Source organism: Ovis canadensis, chromosome 22 (genome assembly GCF_042477335.2).
Source record: "Ovis canadensis isolate MfBH-ARS-UI-01 breed Bighorn chromosome 22, ARS-UI_OviCan_v2, whole genome shotgun sequence".
Taxonomy (NCBI): domain Eukaryota; kingdom Metazoa; phylum Chordata; class Mammalia; order Artiodactyla; family Bovidae; genus Ovis; species Ovis canadensis.
Window position 1 is genome coordinate 48526815 of NC_091266.1, and position 19280 is coordinate 48546094.

The window sequence follows — 19280 nt, forward strand, 5'->3', positions numbered from 1 at the left end:
ATATGTAAAGCAGGGAGAAACTCAAAGCTCCAGCTTGGACCTATGGTCCTTGATTAAAGGAGCAGCTACTCACAGCAGTCACTCACATTGTCTGTCTCTTTACTTGGCACTGTAGAGGTTTCTACACCCTAGATAAAGCAACTTGGTGAGATACGGGAGAGAAGAATTGAGGAAACACAGTGGTGAAAGAACGCTAGAATGATGGTTGGATCACAGGCATAGTCTTGGAAGCTTGGCCTCAACAAATGAGACAATTGGAAGTTGGGGACCTGGAATTTGCTGCTTTGAAATTTGCATGCATCCATGCTTAGTCGCTTCGGTCCTGTATGAGTCTTTGCAACCTCATGGACTGTAGCCCGCTAGGGTCCTCTGTCCATGGGATTCTCCAGGCAAGAGTACTGGAGTGGGTTGCCATTTCCTCCTCCAGGGGATCTTCCCAACCTAGGGACCGAACCCACATCACTGATGTCTCCTGCATTGGCAGTCTGTTTCTTTACCGCTAGCACCAGCTGGGAAGCGCAAATTTACCTATACTGCAGTTTAAAGATTTTAAAGATACTAACAAAGTGCCTTGTATCAGGATGTTCATTGCAATGTTGAAATAGCAGAAATTTAGAAGCAGCATAAATTTAGATTCATCAGTGTGGGAAGGTCAATACAACAGAATACAGTTATTAAATTGCATAAATGAATCATACACACACGTGCTCACATATGCATCCATGAACTATTATGTTGAGTCAAAAGATGATTTTCAAAGTGCTGCTTAGAGAGTCTTATGTTAAGAAAATAGCATACTGGTTTATAGATACATAAATATGTAGTAAAATAACGAAAATATGGATGGAAGCATGAGCTACTAGGGGAAGGTACATCAATTTTGTAACGTGTTATCTTTTCAAAAGAGCAGCTCAGCCTTCCATGCTGTTTAAATTGATTATTGTATTTCCAGAGGAAATTAAGAGACTGATTTTTAAATATGTATCCTGTGCATCAGTCCAGTTGGAAAAGGGGCTTGAGAATTTCAACTTAGGCTTTTGTGGGAGAACAAAGGAAGTGAGGTGACCTTTCACCTCAGCCACTCCAGCAGCCCCAAATACAGGTTTAAGAGAATTTCCATCTTGGAAGGGGCTGAGTCTGGTTGGACTCCTTATCCCAAAGTCATTCCTAATTTTTGTTTTTAATGAAATTTGACAAATAATGTATGTGCAAGAAGGCTCCTGTAGAATGGCCTTAATTTGAGTTTAGGAATGCATAATTTTATCAAGATCTCTGTAATTAGATATTGTGCAATAGAATATAAAGCAAATACTGCTCGTTCCATGGCAACAGCGGCCTTTAGTACCTCACAATCTTCGAGATAACGAAGGTTTCCATACACACACATCACATGGGATTTTTTAAATAGACATCCCAGAAGAAAATGAAAGTTTCCCAATTGGTTTTCCCCTGGTTTTAAGGGCGAGTATATGAGCGTGTGTTCTGTTCTCTTCTTTTTCTGTTGTCTCCTAGATGTGAGTCGTTCTTCCCCACTCCTTGATCCGTCTGAACTGTAAATGTGGATGCTGCAGGTTTCGTAGCCCTATACAATGATGTCAGTGCTTCAGCTAGTGTTTGGAGTAAAGTGCTTATCTTTGGAAGAGCAAGAAAAAATTAAGATTGTGTGGTCACTTTCTTTGCGGACTGAGGAAGGGTTTCATGGGACGGTGGTCTGTGTTTTAGCAGAAAGAGTGCTGACAGGCCAGGGCTTGGACTTCACAGCAAACTTCTGGAAGGCAGGGGGTAACTTCTGTGACTGCAGCATCTAGCATTGCAGGCACACAGTAGGTGCTCAAAAATTAACTCCCTCCTGATTAACTGATCATAGGGAAGACAGCAGTGTTGAATAATTACTAAGGAAAGCCCCCACAAGGTGCCCTTTTGCTTGTAAACTGGAGGTCGGATACCTGAGTGAGCAGGTGGGTCATATAAGCATGTCAGGCGGGCCTGGCTGAACATTACACAGCAGGAAGTGAAAGGCCTGGGGTGAACCAAGGTGTGCATGGCTGATCTTAAAGCATTCAGGTTTTCTCAAACATCAACTAAGCCAAACAAAACAGTCTAATTTGCATTTCTGCCTAGGCTTTGAGGAAAGTGAATTCTATTAATAGCATAGGGATGTTTCCACTGAGAGATAGCCAAGACCCAAACAGGTTAAGAACAGTTTCCACCAAGTGCCAGGATTAAGCAGGTGACTCTGTAAGGGTATTGCTCTCTCCTCAGTAGTAAGACTCTGTATAAGATCTGCTCTGTGCAGGGCCCGTTCTGAAAGCACCAGGCTCTCTTTTTCTTGCTTTGGAATCTGGTTGAAATCCACTTGTAATGTTCACCAAGGTCAACTTAGAAAAAGAGAATAGCCAGCCACATATCCTGTACCTGAAGAGGAAGGGTCTATGGAAGGCAAGAGAAACAGCCCGTGCATGCATGTCTGCTGGCACACACGTGTGTGTGTTAGTCGTTCAGTGGTGTCCAACTCCCTGTGACACCATGGGCCATAGCTTGCCAGCCTCCTCTCTCCATGGAATTCTCCAGGCAAGAATACTGGAGTGGGTTTTCATTCCCTTCTCTAGCGGACCTTCCCAACCCAGGGATCAAACCCAGGTCTCCCTCTTTGCAGGCGATTGTTTACCATCTGAGTCACCAGGGAAACTAGCACACATGTAACCTTCAAATCATCATTTTAAACACCAGCTGGTCAACAACTGCCTTCTGCCCAGCCTGCTGCCTCCCTGGGGTGATCTCCTAGAGTCTGATTAATCGTACCTCCCAATAAAGGCTGGTAGGTTGTACATAAACATTTCCAGTACAGAGCCTCTTGGCCACAAAGTTTTTCCTCTAAGAAATACTAGCCCAAGTCCCTCATGTTGGAACACATGACTTTAAGTATCTGTAGATGTTCTGCCCAAGATACACCTAGGCTAAATTCATTTCATCAGCTGCATTTAATAGTACGATTGGAATTATTAGGGTAAAGCTCTTTTCAGTTTTAATGGCATTAAGCAGTTTTATACATAGCAGTGAGGTGTGCACCTTGAGAGTATACTGAGCACATCTTAAGAGAGATATTGCTGTATAGTGAGGGGATAGAGAAACACATGTTAATTATCCCTATGAATCTTATCAGTGTTTTGGAGAATCATAGAAATCAAACCATTCTTTGGATGCAGAGAGCAGTCTCTTCCCAGTGACTGAACGGGCAGTTGGAGGTGTTTTCTTGTCTTCACATGATCCTGAGAGATAGCTAGGAACAGATGTACAACAAACGATTCAGACCCATTAGGCATCATGGCGTAGCATTTGAAGCATCATTTCAGGTTGTTCATTTCTTCTAAAATGTATGGTCTCAGTAAAGGCAGTTGTAGTCTCTTTTGTAAATAGGATCAGTGAAAGAACTAAAATTGTCCATCTGTCCATTAAACTAAGAACTGGAATGTAAGACCCACCCCTCAAAGTGGCTTCCTAGAGACTATGCATTTTATTTTATTTTATTTTATTTTATTTTATTTTATTTATTTGGCTGTGTTGGGTCTTAGTTGGAGCACGTGGAATCTTCACTTTTTCACTGCATTATGCAAACTCTTGGTTGCAGCGTATGGGATCTAGTTCCCTGACCAGGGATCGAAGCCTGGCCCCCTGCTTTAGGAGTGCAGAGTCTTAGCCACTGTACCACCAGGGGAATCCTGAGACTGTGTATTTTAGAATGATGCAAAAAGCAAAGCCACGGAAAGGGCGAATTTAATACCATGTACCTGCAAAGGTAGGGAGTTGATCTCTATCCTCATTGGTTAGACAGTCACTTTGAAGTATTTCAGTATTTGCAGGTGGCAGCTCGTGCTTCCTTTGCTCAATGATTTTTCATAACAGTAGAGTGGGCAGAGGTCAGACAGCATTCTCTAATGGCTACAATATACCTGGTCTTACCCAGTCAGGTGCCAGGTACTCTCCTTAACTACAACTAAAGAATTCCTTTAACTCAGAATTCAGAGAAAAGGCAAGTCTCTCTTCGGTAGCAAAGAACCAAAGGTATATGTAGGCATGACTATGCATAGGTCACGTAAAGAACTGGAAACAGGTATAGAGAAACCATAATATGCAGTGATGAGGAGCTTGCAGGTGTTAATTACCAATTCCTCCCCTCACTGAGCTGTGGTGAAACCCATGGTCAGAAGCTCCCAGGGCTGAGCCCAGTCTGGCTCCAACCAGAGCCTCCTCTTTCATTGTGACACTGATTCCCTTTTGTCCTCTGATCCCTGCATCCCTTCCTGGTTTGTGCTCTTTGAATTGCACTGTCAATTACTCTAAGACAGAGTTAATATCCTAATTACAAAGGAGTCTGCACTTCACCAGCCTCAGTTTCCGAAAGAATCACGCCCAGATGTCACCCACTGCATTTCTGTTGCTCTAGCACTTTCTGACCTTTGTGCTCATTTGAGAAATCTCTGAAAATGCTGAAGGTATCACTCTCCCTCAGTGGAAATATTCTTTGGGAAAATTCCCAGTAACACTGTATTTCCTTCCCTGCTATGGCAACCAGGGTTTATAAGGCCTGCTTGCTTTAGGGGAAGAACAGCTTTCAGACTAAATGTCTCCTTCACATAGTAAATCATGGATGGTTTTCTGCATCAAACTATCCAACTCCAGTATCAGTCTATTGGAGAGAAAGAACTGTGGTGCCTGGTTGATGTCTCCTATTTACCTCCTTAAATTTCATGTCATGGGGGGTCTGGTGCTTTGGCAGTCTCTCCTTCAGGTCCAGGACAGTCTTAGTTTGTCCTTCATTTCACTTATGTGGACTATCCCCCCGCCTCCACTGTTTTGTTTTGTTTTGTTGGTATGATACAGATTTCTGGTTTGTGAACTCTGAAACCATGTTTTACAAATCAGTAAGACATGTGACATGAAAAAAAGATTTTTTTTTTCTAACTGGTACATGTACTTTACAGAAAGTTTCTTAAAATGAAATCAGATTAGCTATACATTGGGGGAAAATCAACTTTTAAAAATATGATTATATAATATAGACACTGCTCTATAAGATGCAGATATGAAGAGTCTCCCTCTAACATACCCAGAGTGAAATGTATTATCAACTGTTAGACTTACAACTTATTTTTGCAAAAATAATAATAATAATTCCTTCCCTGAGCTTATATACATGAGAGAAATAACCAAGATGCTTCACTTTTCAAAATATACTGATACGGCTTCCCTGGTGGCCCAGTGGTTAAGAATCTTCCTTCCAATACAGGGGACACAGGTGCGATCCTTGGTGAAGGATTTGATTCTCAGCGAACTACGACCTCACTTGCCATGGGACAGCTAAACCTGTGTACCACAAATTAGAAGGGCCCATGCACTGCAGGGAAGACCCCGGGCAGCATTACATACAAAATATACTGATAGTACACCCTCAGTCCTATAACCAGAAAGAACTAGCATCTTCAAGCCACTTTTTTCCACTGTGGAAGGAAAATAGGTTAGATTTTTTTTTTCCAGAGTTACTATTCCCAGAATGGTAGACAGTATGCAAATCCTAGAAAGAGTTTATTTTGCTTAAAATGTGAGCATTTTCCCTCCAGATTAACTGTGCTGTTGAAACCAAACCTGTAATTACTGTTATCTAATAGGTTTATAGCGTGCCATGCACTATTTGCAAGGAATTTTTTCACTGCTCATTCAGAAGTACAATTCAGTGTTGAAAAGGAGCTCTTTTCCCTTGATATGGGAAAAGAGGCTATGCAAGGGCAAAAACAGTCTTTTCCCTCCAGCTTTGTGTTCTTTCTACCCAGAGTTGAAGTATGTTCCTACCCAGGAACAGAGTATGATCGTTCTCTGTGAATTTATTACATGAAAAGAATTTGATTTTTTTTTAATGGGTGGGAACGCCTTATTTTCAGCTTATGTCCATGACCTCATGGGAATTGTAAAAGTGGAAGAAAACCCTCCCAGGGAAAAGCCCTGTAGGTCAGAGTGAATTAAATCATCAAGGAATTTTCATCCATCCTTTCCAGGGTCAAGTCTAAATCTGTAACAAGAAGCCTGCACACAGCACAGGTAGGGACCGAGGAGCCAGGGAGAGGGGCTGCATCCTCCTGGGACTTGATGTAGCCCTTGTTGTCACAGTAAAGAATCCACTTGCCAAGCAGGAGGTACGGGTGCGATCCCTGGGTCGGGGAGATCCCCTGGAGAAGGAAATGGCAACCCACTCTGGTATTCTTCCCTGGGAAATCTCATGGACAGAGGAGCCTGGTGGGCTACAGTCTATGGGGTCACAAAGAGTGGGACCCCACTTAACGGCTAAACCGTCACCACCACCTGTTGCTGTATAAATGTGCAAGCTGGGCCACCAGACCAAATATGGTTGGCATTCTGTTTGGGCCACTGTGCTTCTGTGTAGATAAAGAAAACTTAGGGGAAAAGCTGAGCCAAAAGCAAGAAGGTAGACATTCCTTAGGAGGAGGCAACCAATGGGGGAGGGACTATTTCCTTCTCAGGAAGTTATGAAATCTCATCTGTGAAACACAGTCATATTTTTGTTATTACTTGATTTAACACTTGAGGAAGTTAGCCCAAGCCAGCTGTGACTCTCAGGCTGCCCAGCTCATTAAAATCCCCCTCCACCCCCTTGAATTCAAACCCCCTTTCACCATTACTGGATGTCCCCTGACCTGTTGTCCCTGAGTTGACTCCATGTGATTCAGGGATGTGCCTGTGCAGTGCTCCCAAGAAGTTTCTTTTTAAGGGCGAATTTTATACCTACAAAAGTAAAAATTCACTACAGAAATTTTGGGAAATTCTGAGAAGTACAAAATAAAAATACAAGGCACAGTAATTCTATTATCTGTACACTGTGCCATTGTTAACACATTAGCACTAAAAAAAAAAAAAAAAGGTTTTTTTAAGCATTCAAAGTGATCCTGAAGATAGCAGGTGTGGAAGATAGCAGGTGTCCAGAACCTTACCTTGAGGGCAAAGGTCATATCTTCTCTGTCTCAGGGCCCTGCTAGCTGGCCCAGCACCCAGCTGGGAGACACACTGTTTTTTTGTAAGAAGACTCTAGAATTGAGTCCAGGAAAGAAATGTGTTGGTGCTTTTTCTTAAGCAGCAACTATAAAATATATTTCTCAATTATGACCTTTTTCTGGAATTGTTTAGAGATTCCAAACACGTGTTCATAAGTGATTTGGGGTGTAAGGGTTGATGAGAATGTGAGACGTTTCTAGGGCTCCGCTCGGAAGATAAGTTTACTTAAATTGTTGTAACATTTCTTTGGCACGCAGGGCAGGAAGATACCTACTTGGGGCTGTGGACTCTCAATGGGTGAGCTGAGCCCAGGGCTGCTTGAGAAGGGACAGGCAGGAGTCTCCCCAGGCGGGGGCCTCCCCACCCACCTGCAGTATTTGATTCGAAGGAGGTGCAGTTTGAAGGGGGTAGGGGAGGGGCCAGATTGGTTAGTATCCAGGTCTCATAACCCATCAGGGCCTGTACATGGACCATGTATCCCTGCACAGAGCAGCGCCCGTAAACAGATTACAGAACTGCCATTTGTTAATCCCAAAACAGTTTTCTGTCATTTAATTAGAAAATTCATCTTATTTTGCCTCCAGGCCTTGTAGCCTTATTGCATTTGCACATATTTCAAAATGTTTCAAGTACTGACCAGATAACATTAATGAATATATTAGATAGGCAAACGCTTTTAAGCAAAAAGTAATAAACATGCTTCTGTGTGTGTGTGTGTGTGTGCATATATATATATATATATATTGTTAATTCCGTCTGGAGCCAAACAGGTAATTTTCCCTTCAGCATTTTTTTTCAGTCAGCTAAGACAGGTTGGCCTAAGAGTGCAGTCAGCCTGTCTGCAGACTCCGGCTCGACTTGCATACCAGGGTCAGAGTTTTTTCAGAAACAGACAGCGAGATGATCTGATTGGCTCTGGTCCAGAGCATGGTCACAAGGGCCTCTTTGATGAAAGGGTCCTTGGTAAGGCCTGTACCAAAAGCAGCCTGCCACCCTCCTTTCAAAGATATCTATTTAAAGTAATTCCAAGAAAGGGGAAAAAAAACAGTGAGAAAAAGAAAGAGGGAAGGGAGGGAGAGAGAGAGAGAGGAGTTACCGCAAGAATAATTATGCTCCCTGGCATAGAGAAAGGGGGAAAAGTTATTACAAGTGAACTGCTGGATGTTGAAGTAGCTGGTTGGCAACTCTGCAAAAACATAAGGAATGTGCAATTAAACTCATTAAAACATCATCATTATGCTTATCAATCTTTTTCCAAAAGGGGTGGGGTGGAGCCATGTGTTAAGGCATGACTGCTTTTGCAGATAAAGAGCCAAGACTACCTAGCTGCTTCTCTCAGCAAACAGCTCCTCTGTTCCCCGAGGCACCTCTAGGCACATGCACGGGGCAGTGGTGGGTGCCTTCCCGGACAAGTATCCGGGAGACTGGCTCCTCTCGGCCAGCAGGCTTCCTTGTGATAGGATCCCCATCAGACAGGCAAGTCTTGATGAGCACCTGCTGTATGCCCAACACTGGTGGTCAGGGAAATTCAGAAATACTGTACAGGATGTGAGCCTGGCCCTCCAGGCACCACTCATGTAGCTGGGGAGGTTAGACCGAAGTGATTCATTCCTTAAGCAGAGGAGATATATTGAGAGGCAGCCCTGGGTGGGCGCTCCTCTGGGTGCTGCGGGTGCCAAGGTGACCCAAGGTAGGCACGGCCCCCACCCTCACCATTCAGCAGAGAGTCAGTCCGTCAGGCCCGAGTTCAGTGATGCAGAATTGCTACACGACCGGTGCTGGGAGGGGAAGGTCGGGGTTCAGTGGGAGGACAGGTAGGGGCACAGCTTGCTCATTTTCCACATTCAGTGTTAAGCTCCTTGAGGAGCGCTTTTGTCTCTCTTTTATGGTCACTTTTTCTCTTTCTTTGCTGCTATCATTTTGTAATGGCATTTTTAATATGAAAGTGGTTTATAGTGAAGATCACATACAGTGAAGTATAAAAAGAAAATTTTAAATTATCCATAATCTGAACACCCAAAGAGACCCTTCTGACCTTTAGATATATCCTCTTCCAATCTTTTATTTCTATTTTTGCTTTTTTTACAAAATCAAAGAAATATAATTATTTTTCCACTTGACGTAATGTGAGCATTTTCCATATCATTGACCATGCTTCAAATCACTGTTTTAGAATATCTGCAGTTTAACTGATATTATGCTACTGGATGTTTTATTTGTCTACGGTTCTTCACCATTATACATAATACTGCCCTGAGCGTCTTTGTATATAACAATTGTCATTTCTTTCATATCCAAACAGTTATTTTCAAATAGTGTTTATACAGTAACCACCTGTAAAATCAAGGAAAGTTGTATAAAACAAAACAGAAAGTGTGGGCCCCACACTGGAGCTGAGTAAATCTGGAAAACAGGTTGTTCGCTGGGGATTAGCACAAGCAGGAAGGCTCATAGAGGTGTGACTTGAACTAGGATGGTCTCTTTTTTTTTTTTTTAACAACTTTATTAATTTGCTTATTTTGGGCTGTGTACGTCTCTGTTGCTACAGGGGGTTTTTTCTAGTTGTGGTGAGTGGGAACGACACCCCAGTTACTGTGCATGGGCTTCTCATCCCAGTGGCTTCCCTTGTTATGGAGCACAGGCTGTAGGTCACGTGGGCTTCAGCAGCCATGGCTCCAGGACTCGAGAGCACTAGCTGTATAGTTGTGGCACATGGGGCTTAGTTGCCCCGCAGGATGTAGTATCCTCCCAGACCAGGCATTGAGCCTGTGTCCCTTGCATTGGCAGGCAGATTCTTTACCACCGAGCCACTGAAGCCCGGATGGTCTCATTTTTAAAGTCTTATAATACCATGGATTGTCTCAAAACCCCTTGTTGTACTTTCTTCTGAACATCTGGAAGGAGCACCCCTTTTTCTCCTCCAGCTCAGTCCTGGCAGACTGGTCACCCATGTCTCCACTGTATTCCTAGTTCCAGAGTCCACACATTTCTCTGCTTCAGAATCACCCCAGGGTGTGGGTTGGAAAGCCCGATTCCTGGGCCCCATGCCACACCTGTGAAATCAAAACCTGTGGAGGGGGATCTGGGAATCTGCGGTTTTTAAATGCACATCAAGGTAATTCCAGTGTAAGGGGCTCAGTGACCTAACGAGGCAGGAGGACGTGCTGGCAGCATCCGTGATGCTGGACACACAGTGGCCAAGAGGGAGGGTTCCCGTCAGAAATATATGGGCCCGGCCCCTGGGCTTGCCTTCACCACTTTTGTGTCCTATGCCAGTCTCCCCCTCTTCTGTAAAAAGGAAAATAATGATAGGAGATCCCTCCAAGAATAGTTGTGGGGGTGAAATGAAGTGCTTAAGACCAAACTCAGAGCCAGTACCCCATGGACATTTTTGGTAGCTGTGGGCTTCCCAGATGGCACTAGTGGTGTAGAACCCGCCTGCCAGTGCAGGAGACATAAGAGTCACGGGTTCAGTCCCTGGGTTGGGAAGATCCCCTGGAGGAGGGCATGGCAACCCACTCCAGTATTCTTGCCTGGAGAATCCCATAGACAGAGGATTCTGGCAGGCTCTGGGGTCCATGGGGTCACAAAGAATCAGACACAACTGGAGCGACTTAACACGCACACATGCACATTTTTCATATATATCCTTTCTTTTTAAAACCTGAGCAGTCCATAGGCCTCCTGGCTTAGCCTTTAGTCTTTCTTGGCTGGAGCTGAGCTCACCAGTGAGACCTTGTTTGTACGAGTGGCCTCAGAGATCAGTGACCCTCCCAAGAGAGGCTCCCGCGGAAGCACTGTTGCCCACTCCACTTCCCTGGGCCTCCTGGCTGTGGCAGGGGAGCTGGGGCATCTGATTGGTAGAAATGCATCCTTGGTTGGAAGCCAAGTTAAGCTAAGGTGGGAGGGAAAGATAAGCCTAAGGAAATGCTGATGCAGAGAGGTGTGACTGGAGAAACACCAGCCCCCTTCAGGACTGGAGAGTCAGCTTGAACTTTAATTCCTGGTTTGATCAAGGTAGTGTAAAAATGGACCCCAAAGGTCTTTAGATGGAAAACTAGGTTTTAGGTTTCACATATTAGCTGTAGTTAAAGCCAAATGTTCATTCCACTCAAATTGTGTGGGTGGATCACTTTCCTCCCACTGTTGAAGTATCGTGTTTTTAGCTGCTAATAAACTTAATAGAATCCATTTCTTATTTCCCCTAGTGTATTAAGTCCATTCACATGCACTGCTGAACCAACACTTAGTGACACTGTGTTAGAAAGTATTTTTGTTGGAAACAGACAACGGACACAGTTCAGCTGCAAAACACGTCTCAAAAAGGCTTCTTTTCTCCAGTCTCCAGCTTGCAGAGAGTCATTTGAATTCAGGGAATCCTCCCAGTCAACCAGAACACCTACACAAAGTAGGAAAGAATTTTGTTTTATTGATTCAAGAAGCAGATTCAAAGAAACTGCATGCTTCTCTACACCCACAGAAGCTCCCACCTGTCCATCTCCCACCCCCTACCCCCAAATTCTCATTGCAATGAATGGCGCCAAATTTCCTCACTGTCCCAACACTCCAAGGCCACCCAGATCGGAAGAGTCAGGGTGCATTTCCAGGGTCCAGGCAACCCCGTCTCTTCTCAGTGAAAGTCGCTCAGTCGTGTCCAACTCTTTGCAACCCTATGGACTATACAGTCCATGGAATTCTCAAGGCCAGAATACTGAAGTGGGTAGCCTTTCCTTTTTCTAGGGGATCTTTCCAACCCAGGGATCAAACCCAGGTCTCCAGCATTGCAGGTGGATTCTTTACCAGCTGAGCCACAAGGGAAGGCCAAGAATACTGGAGTGGGTAGCCTATCCCTCCTCCAGAGGATCTTCCCAACCCAGGAATCGAACCAGGGTCTCCTGCATTGCAGGCATATTCTTTGCCAGCTGAGCTATGAGGGAAGCACTCTCTTCTCAGAGTGCTTGGTGATTGAAGGTGAGTGCTGTAAGCTAACAAATCAGAGAAATGGACGTGGAGAGCAGTGTAGGGAATACCGGAGTCTTCAAAGCCTGAATTGGAAAAAAACAACAACAACAACAACAAATAAAAATGGGGACTCAAAACCTATAGATACAGACAAGAAAAATATGCAGAAGTTCTCAGGGAGACATGGAATTCAAGGAGGTAGGCATAGACATTTGACAGTGTCAGTCATTCTATTCTAAAATTTCAAAACGTGATATCAAGACCACCAGGATGCGTTATGTTTGTGGTGTGTTGGTTATCAGGAAGTGTGTGCTGGGACCTGGATCGAGGTGAGCTTTTAAGAAAACGCATAAAGTTGGGAACAATCCAGATGTTTGTCAATCCATGATATTGATTAAGTTCCCATTTGATTTAAGAATGCAAAAGTAGGACACCACGCCCTCCCTTGTCAGTCCTGCTCTGTTTTGATAACTGGTAAACCCACATCCTGAATTGGGCTTCCCTGGTGGCTCGGCAGTAAAGAGTCCACCTGCAGTGAAGGAGACCCAGGTTCGATCCCTGGGTTAGGAAAATCCCCTGGAGAAGGAAAGAGCAACCCACTCCAGTGTTCTTGCCTGGAGAGTAACGTGAACAGAGGAGCCAGGTGGGCTACAGTTAACAGGGTCACAAAGAGTCAGACATAACTTAGTGACTAAGCAACAACAAAAACCCATTTCACTTGTGAGCATAAAATTTTCTTTCTTACTTTTAAGTTTAAAAAAAATGTAAAGCCAACCTCATACCCAGGTTTATGTATACCAGGACTGTAAGTCTTGAGGAATCTGCTGCTTTTTTCACTAAGTGATTGTGAGATCTTTGCTCTGCTATAAGGTGAAAACTAGAAAATTATAATGCCCTGCCCATGTTTGCTGAAGTGATCACCCTTGATTGTGTGGGCCTTCTCTCCTGGGATAATCAGAGTGGCCCTCTTAAACAGAGCTGTCTTAAAAACCCAGATCTGCCAGTAAGATCTGTTTTAATTTTGGTCTAACAGCTTTCAGATTACTCCTCAAGACTATATTGTCAGGCTTTCATACAAACAAGGAGCTTACACAAAACTCCCATTATAGTGGTGGCTTGAGGGTGAAGGGGGGCAGCCTTGTTTGGTTGATTGAGTTATGATTGTGTAGGGAACAAATAAAGGCTTTCTTTCCTTAAACATAACGGTTATGTCTTACCCTCCCTAATAATGCCACATATTCTTTGGAAAAATATTTACACAGCCTGACATTATTCTTAATGTCAGTGCAATGTGTTAACCTCTAGGTTGAAATCCAGTTTTAATCCTATAAGCTAGAAAAATTGAGTTTTGAAACTGTTGATTCTGTTGCTGTATTTATTACCATTGACGGTTGGTTGGTCTCTCCCTTCTCCTTCCCCCTTTTTCTCTCCTCCTCCCCCCGCCTCGTCCCTTCTCCTTCCTTCCTCTTCATCCTTCGTCTTTGCTCTCTCTCTTTCTCTCCATATGTATATGTGAATTACATTGATTACATATATACACATATATAGTTCTCTACAAGTGTGTATCTACACATGTAACAGTTCCATCCATGCTACAAGGAACTATCTTACTTCTTTCTCTGGGAATCTACTGTTATCTCAATAAACCCTTTTACGATGAACTGATTTACTGCAGGCCTGGACAGTATTTATACTTTTTCCTGCCTTCCTCCCCAAAGAAGTTAAATGGCTTTTCTTTGACAGTCGTTACCCTAGGTGCATCACAGTTTTACTGACCAGATTTTCTTTCAAGTCTCTCATACAGAAAAAGGGTTGAAAAGTTTGGGTGCCGGGTAGGTTATGCGATTTCAGCTGAGGGGTCGCCCACCACTGCTCGTGTGGATGCGGCGGGGCTCATTTCACGTGGCCTTAGGGGCTGCAGGCACGTTCCCTGTAGTCACGCTCTCGAGGGCGGTAGAGCCGGGCACGCCACGGTCAGTGATCCGGATGCACTCAGCAGCAAGGTGTAATGGCAGTGGCCGGAGAAGAACCAAAAAGTGAAATCAGGCATGAAGTTAGACAAAGCTAGGCTGAGAACTGCCCCCACCCCTTGGAAACAGAAAGCAGATAGCAATCCAGAGACAGGAAGCAGAAAGATGCCTACGAATTGGGGTAGGCGCCCGAGTGAAAGCTTTTAAAAGTGAGTGTGCAATGACTTTGGCTCTGGGTCAGGCACCGAGCACTGTTTGTCTGCTCTAAATCCATCTTTAAACGTAATTCTGCGACTGCATTTGGGTAGGAGATTTGAACTGGGATATTATAACTTCCACAGGCTAATTTTAATCAGCTAATTTGGCATTTTGAAAGCACTTCAGGTCATTGCAATTATGCAAAGGATATGCAGTCATTAGCACTCAATATACCAATTTCTCATTAATATCTACCTGGAATCAAGCTGATGAATACAAGGCTATCATTGCCTGAAAATGAGCATTTTCACTTGACAGCGTGGCTGCTTTTCTCTCCCAGAATTGATGTGAGTGCTGGGCCTGGAGAGCAGGGCCGTTTAGAGTTCAGAATCAGGTCTCACACACATGAAGTGGATCGAGATATTTAAATGTTACTGATCCAGCTTATCACAGCCGAGCAATCTAGGGGAAGGCTAGTTTTAAATTTTTTGTTTCAAAAGAGTCACAGCTGGAGGGCACTTTGCATAACCTCCACCCTTGGGCACCTCAAACTCAGACCCAGAAGCCCCTACCACTTGGCACCAGACTCAAAAACCCATTAGCGGTGCCACTTTGGTTACTAGAGGGTGAATGACTAAGCTTGTGACCTCCTGGTAGACTTAAAATGTACCACTGGCCTTTGCTACAAGCCTCATGTCAGAGCATGATTTTATACATCCCACCTGCGCTAAAGTGATGAGGTCGAATTGAGTTCTTGCTTCTTTCCCACCTGTTTGTATTGATACTAAGAGCATGTTGCCCCGATTTGTATCTAAGAAGTGAATTGAATGGCCTGCTGGCAGGTAGGATACTGCTTCACTGAGTTATGGAACTTCAGAGCCCTGTGACTGGGAATTTTGTGCCTTATGTTGATATAAATTGTCTTTGTTTAGAAACTATCTTATGCTTAAAGCTCATCTCAATTTCAGCTCTCAGGCTTTGTTTCATGAAAATATGCCACAAAGTCATTATGTTTCTGCTTTTAACCTCTAGCCTGATGCTTTTACTCTCAATGCGTGTGTGCATCCTAAATCACTTCAGGCGTATCCAACTCTTTGTGACCCTGTGGACTGTAGTCCTCCAAGCTCTTCTGTCCATGGGATTCTCTAGGCAAGAATACTGGAGTGGGTTGCCATGCCTTCCTCCAGGGGATCTTCCCTGCCCAGGAATCAAACCGGCGTCTCCTACATCCCCTGCATTGGCAGATGGGTTCTTTACCACTGGTGCCACCTGGTAGGCCCTTTACTCTCACTACCTCCTGCCATATTACACCAAGAACATGTAATGAACTGGATGCCAATCAGACGTCTGTGCAGTGGTCTTGACACTCCCCTCAATGGTTTATTCTTCTGACATACCGTAGGACCCTTTTTGGGAAACAGCATGCTAAGAATGTGTATGGTTCCAGGGAGAGATGAAGGGAAAGATGGAAGGAAAGGTTTTTTTTTGTTTGTTTTTTAAAGCTGCAGTTATACCTGCCAATAAGCATGTCTGCAGCATCCCTGGGAGTTATTGAATCATTCCCAGTAGACCAATGCCCAACCTGCAGCACTGGGGATACACACGGCACCCTCAGGAATTCTTAGTTAAGGTTAGAGATTTTTCTCTTCTGTGCCAGAAATTCTTGGATGCAGTTTGCATGCATGCTATCAGTCACCAGCTACTTAATCCCAATCAGTGCCTGTAGAACTTGACCTGTCGGTCATCGTAGCCAGCTGCAGGCAATTCTTGATTGTCTGTGGGAATGGAGAAGACGTGAGGCATGGTTGATCCAAAACGGTGAATAATGCAAAAGAATCCTATTTCGAGAATTATCTTTTGTTGGTTTTGTTTTTATAAAACTGCTTTACCTTCCCAGCTATACTTTGCTTAAGCTAAACTTGGTGTTTAAAATGTTATATTCTACGTTTTTATAGTATATGGAGTAATGTAGTAGAAAAGGTTAGAAAATTATAGGAGGCTTAAAAATCACACCATGAGTAACCTTTTGCCAAATATATGCCTTGGCGATTTTCTCCTGCTACAAACACATATGGATAATTTTTAAATAAGTTGAACTTTTTTACCTTTCCTGCAAATGGTGATCATTGTTCCGTACCGGTTAATTCATCAGCATCACCATTTTTATGGGTTGTATGGTACCTGGTGTTATGAGTATAGCACAGTTTGTTTATATACATGCCCACTGATGAATTTTTGCATTATTTTGAAATTACAGTTACTTACAGCATTCGTATGTATTGTTATTGTCGTTTAGTTGCTAAGCCGTGTTTGACTCTCTACGGACTCATGGAGTGTAGCTCTTCCATCCATGGGAATTCCCAGGCGAGAATACTAGAGTAGGTTGCCATCTCCTCCTCCAGGGGATCTTCCTGACCTAGGGACTGAACCCACATCTCCTGCATTGGCAGGCAGATGCTTTGCCACTGAGCCACTAGGGAAGCCAATATGTATTATATTAATGTATTTAATGTTTGCGGGTGTTCACTCCCATTGTTCCGGCATAATCCACTGTTATGATTTATGCCTCCCTGTCTTAAGGACTAGGACAACACGTTAGAATAGTTTCTCTATTGTGCTTTTCTCTCTGACAGCTTTCGCTTTGTACTCAGCACTGAGGAGGCATTTATTTTCTTTTAGGAATCGAGTGTGCAGTTAGGGTTTGCCACCCTCAAATTAAAGTTTGTCAGTTAGGACTGGGGGAGGCAGGATAGCCAAATGGTCAAGAGTAGGAACACTGTGCCCAGACCATCTGGATTCAAATCCCCAGTTTGTTTAAGGGTATTCAACTCAGGAGGCCTGCCTGCCTCCCTGCCTTTCTTCCTGCCTTCTTTCCTTTCTGTTTCTCTGTACCCTCCCATTATGAAAAAATTGTAATTAAAAAAAATCTGAAGATGCATGGGACATTTAACCAGCTTGTTTTAAACCCTAACTCCATACAAGACATGTTGAGATAGTGTAAAGCCCAGAGCATTCTAGGCACCGAGGACCCGTCTTGTCATCAGGCACCTGGGGGGAGGCTGACTCGAGCTGTCTGGTGATTGCTTCTCTTCGGGGGCTGCATCCAGCACAGCAGTGGTGCGCAGGGCAGCTGGGGAGTGTCTGGTAGGATAAGGGTGTGGTAGTTTTTGGTGTGCTGCTCCCGAGTGGCCCGTGCTTTGTGCCATGAGCCATGAGGCCCTGGTGTCTCAAGAGCGTGACCCCTGTCACTTCCCCCCTTGCATCCTGGTCCCCTTACTGGGACTTCTGTGCCCCAGCCTCCTCCTCCACCCCAAACTCCTGTGACAGGTGACCTCCAAGACAAGCCAGGCCTCCCTCAGCATCTCTCTGTCCCTACCCAAGGGCTTCCACATCCTATTTTGACCTGCAGTGGCTCGCAGCTCCCTGCAGATATTTGAAAAGAGAATGAAGTGATTTCCATAATTAAAACAAATTGCTTGACGAGTGTGAGACTCCATTGTTGTGCTATAATGGAATGATTTAGATGCTTTGTGAGACACGGGGCAGGGGGGAAGCTGTTCTCCCACCCTGGAAATGTAATTACAGCTCCACAAAGCTCTTTCTGGAGAGACTTAGGGTGGTTAGAACAGGATGCGGTCGTTGTCTCTGGGAGAAAAAAACAAAACAGAAGACCCTTAACTTTGCAAGTCTTGCCTGCTCAACTTTAAGCATATGATGTAATTCATGGAGCCACTACTGAAGCCGGAGGGGGCATTTGTTATTCACACACTGACCAGCTCCCAGCTTACCCCCTCAGTGGGGGATTTTTTGCCCTTTTTTTTTTTTTTTTGCATGTTTTTACCCTCTGCCTCTGTCTCTTCAGGTTCTCTGGTGCCACCGAGCAAGCCTCTTTAAAACCACATTAGGATTTCAGATTTCTTTTGTGCTCAGTCATGTCTGACTCTTTATGCACCTTTGGACTGTAGCTCACCAGTCTCCTCCGTCCATGGGATTTCCAAGGCAAAAATACTGGGGTGGGTTTCCATTTCCTCCTACAGGGGATATTTCTCACCCAGGGGTGGAACCCGTGTCTCCTGCATTGAAGACAGATTCTTTACCTACTGAGCCATCAGGGAAGCCCCTTTAGGATTTCAGATTAAAGGAGACCAAAGACGACTAGAAAGCTAGATGACAGTGCCATGTGCGATCCTTGAGTGAATTTGGGAACAGGGGTGGGGGTGGAGTGGGGGGAATCTGTAAAGAACATTATTAGGACAAGTGGCAGAATTGACGTGCAGACTGTGAATTTGATGTTAGTATTATATCATTGCTAAACTTCTGATTTGGGTCAGTGTGTTATGGTAATAAAGTGGCCATCATGTTTGCACCTGATTCCCAGGTGGTTTCCAGTGAAATAGGCATTTATGCCGAGAGAAAGAGAATGGGAAAACATATGGAGCAAAATAATAACAACCAGTAAAGCTAGGTAAAGGTTGTATTATTCTTGCAACTTTTCTGTTAAGTTTGGAAGTATTTCCAAATAAGAAGTTGAAAACAAAAAAGCCAGTCACGTTAAGAAGTAATTCTGGCCTGACAGAATTGTCAGGGCCAACAATTACTCATTTCTTAAAAGAAAAACTGGGAGGAGTAGAAAAGAAAAGAAAAAATGCATGGTCCAAATTGCTGTGTGAATTAGGGAGAGCTAAAATTTGCAGTTAATCATATCCACAAGTTAGATGGAAATCCAGCTCACCACTGCAGCTCTGCTGACTTCAGAACACGGAACCCAAGCCTTACCTGTGCCCCATACGAAGTGCTGCCATCTGGTGGGGGTGGATGGCGCTCATTATAAGGTGATCACTAACCAGGAAGTGAACCCTTCGTGTGCATTCGAGGACTTGTACTTCTTCTGATGGTGTCAGGGAGGCTTTGTCATTTAATTTGCAAAGTCTCATAAGGAAGAAAACCAGTTGACTTGGAGTCCAGGTTCATTTGGGATGTTAGGTGAAATCATGGAATTTCTCCATCTTCAAGTCTTTAGCAAGCTAGACTTGCCAACAGTAGCCTCCTAGTTTATATCCATCAGTGCCCCGCACCCCATCCATGAGT

The 19280-nt window shown here is 44.1% G+C and overlaps 1 protein-coding gene across 6 annotated transcripts in view; it reads left to right on the plus strand.

Annotated features, from left to right (window-relative positions):
- VTI1A (vesicle transport through interaction with t-SNAREs 1A) overlaps positions 1–19280 on the plus strand; it is a 372362-nt gene that overhangs the window by 303005 nt on the left and 50077 nt on the right. The gene's annotated exons all lie outside the window — the stretch shown is intronic.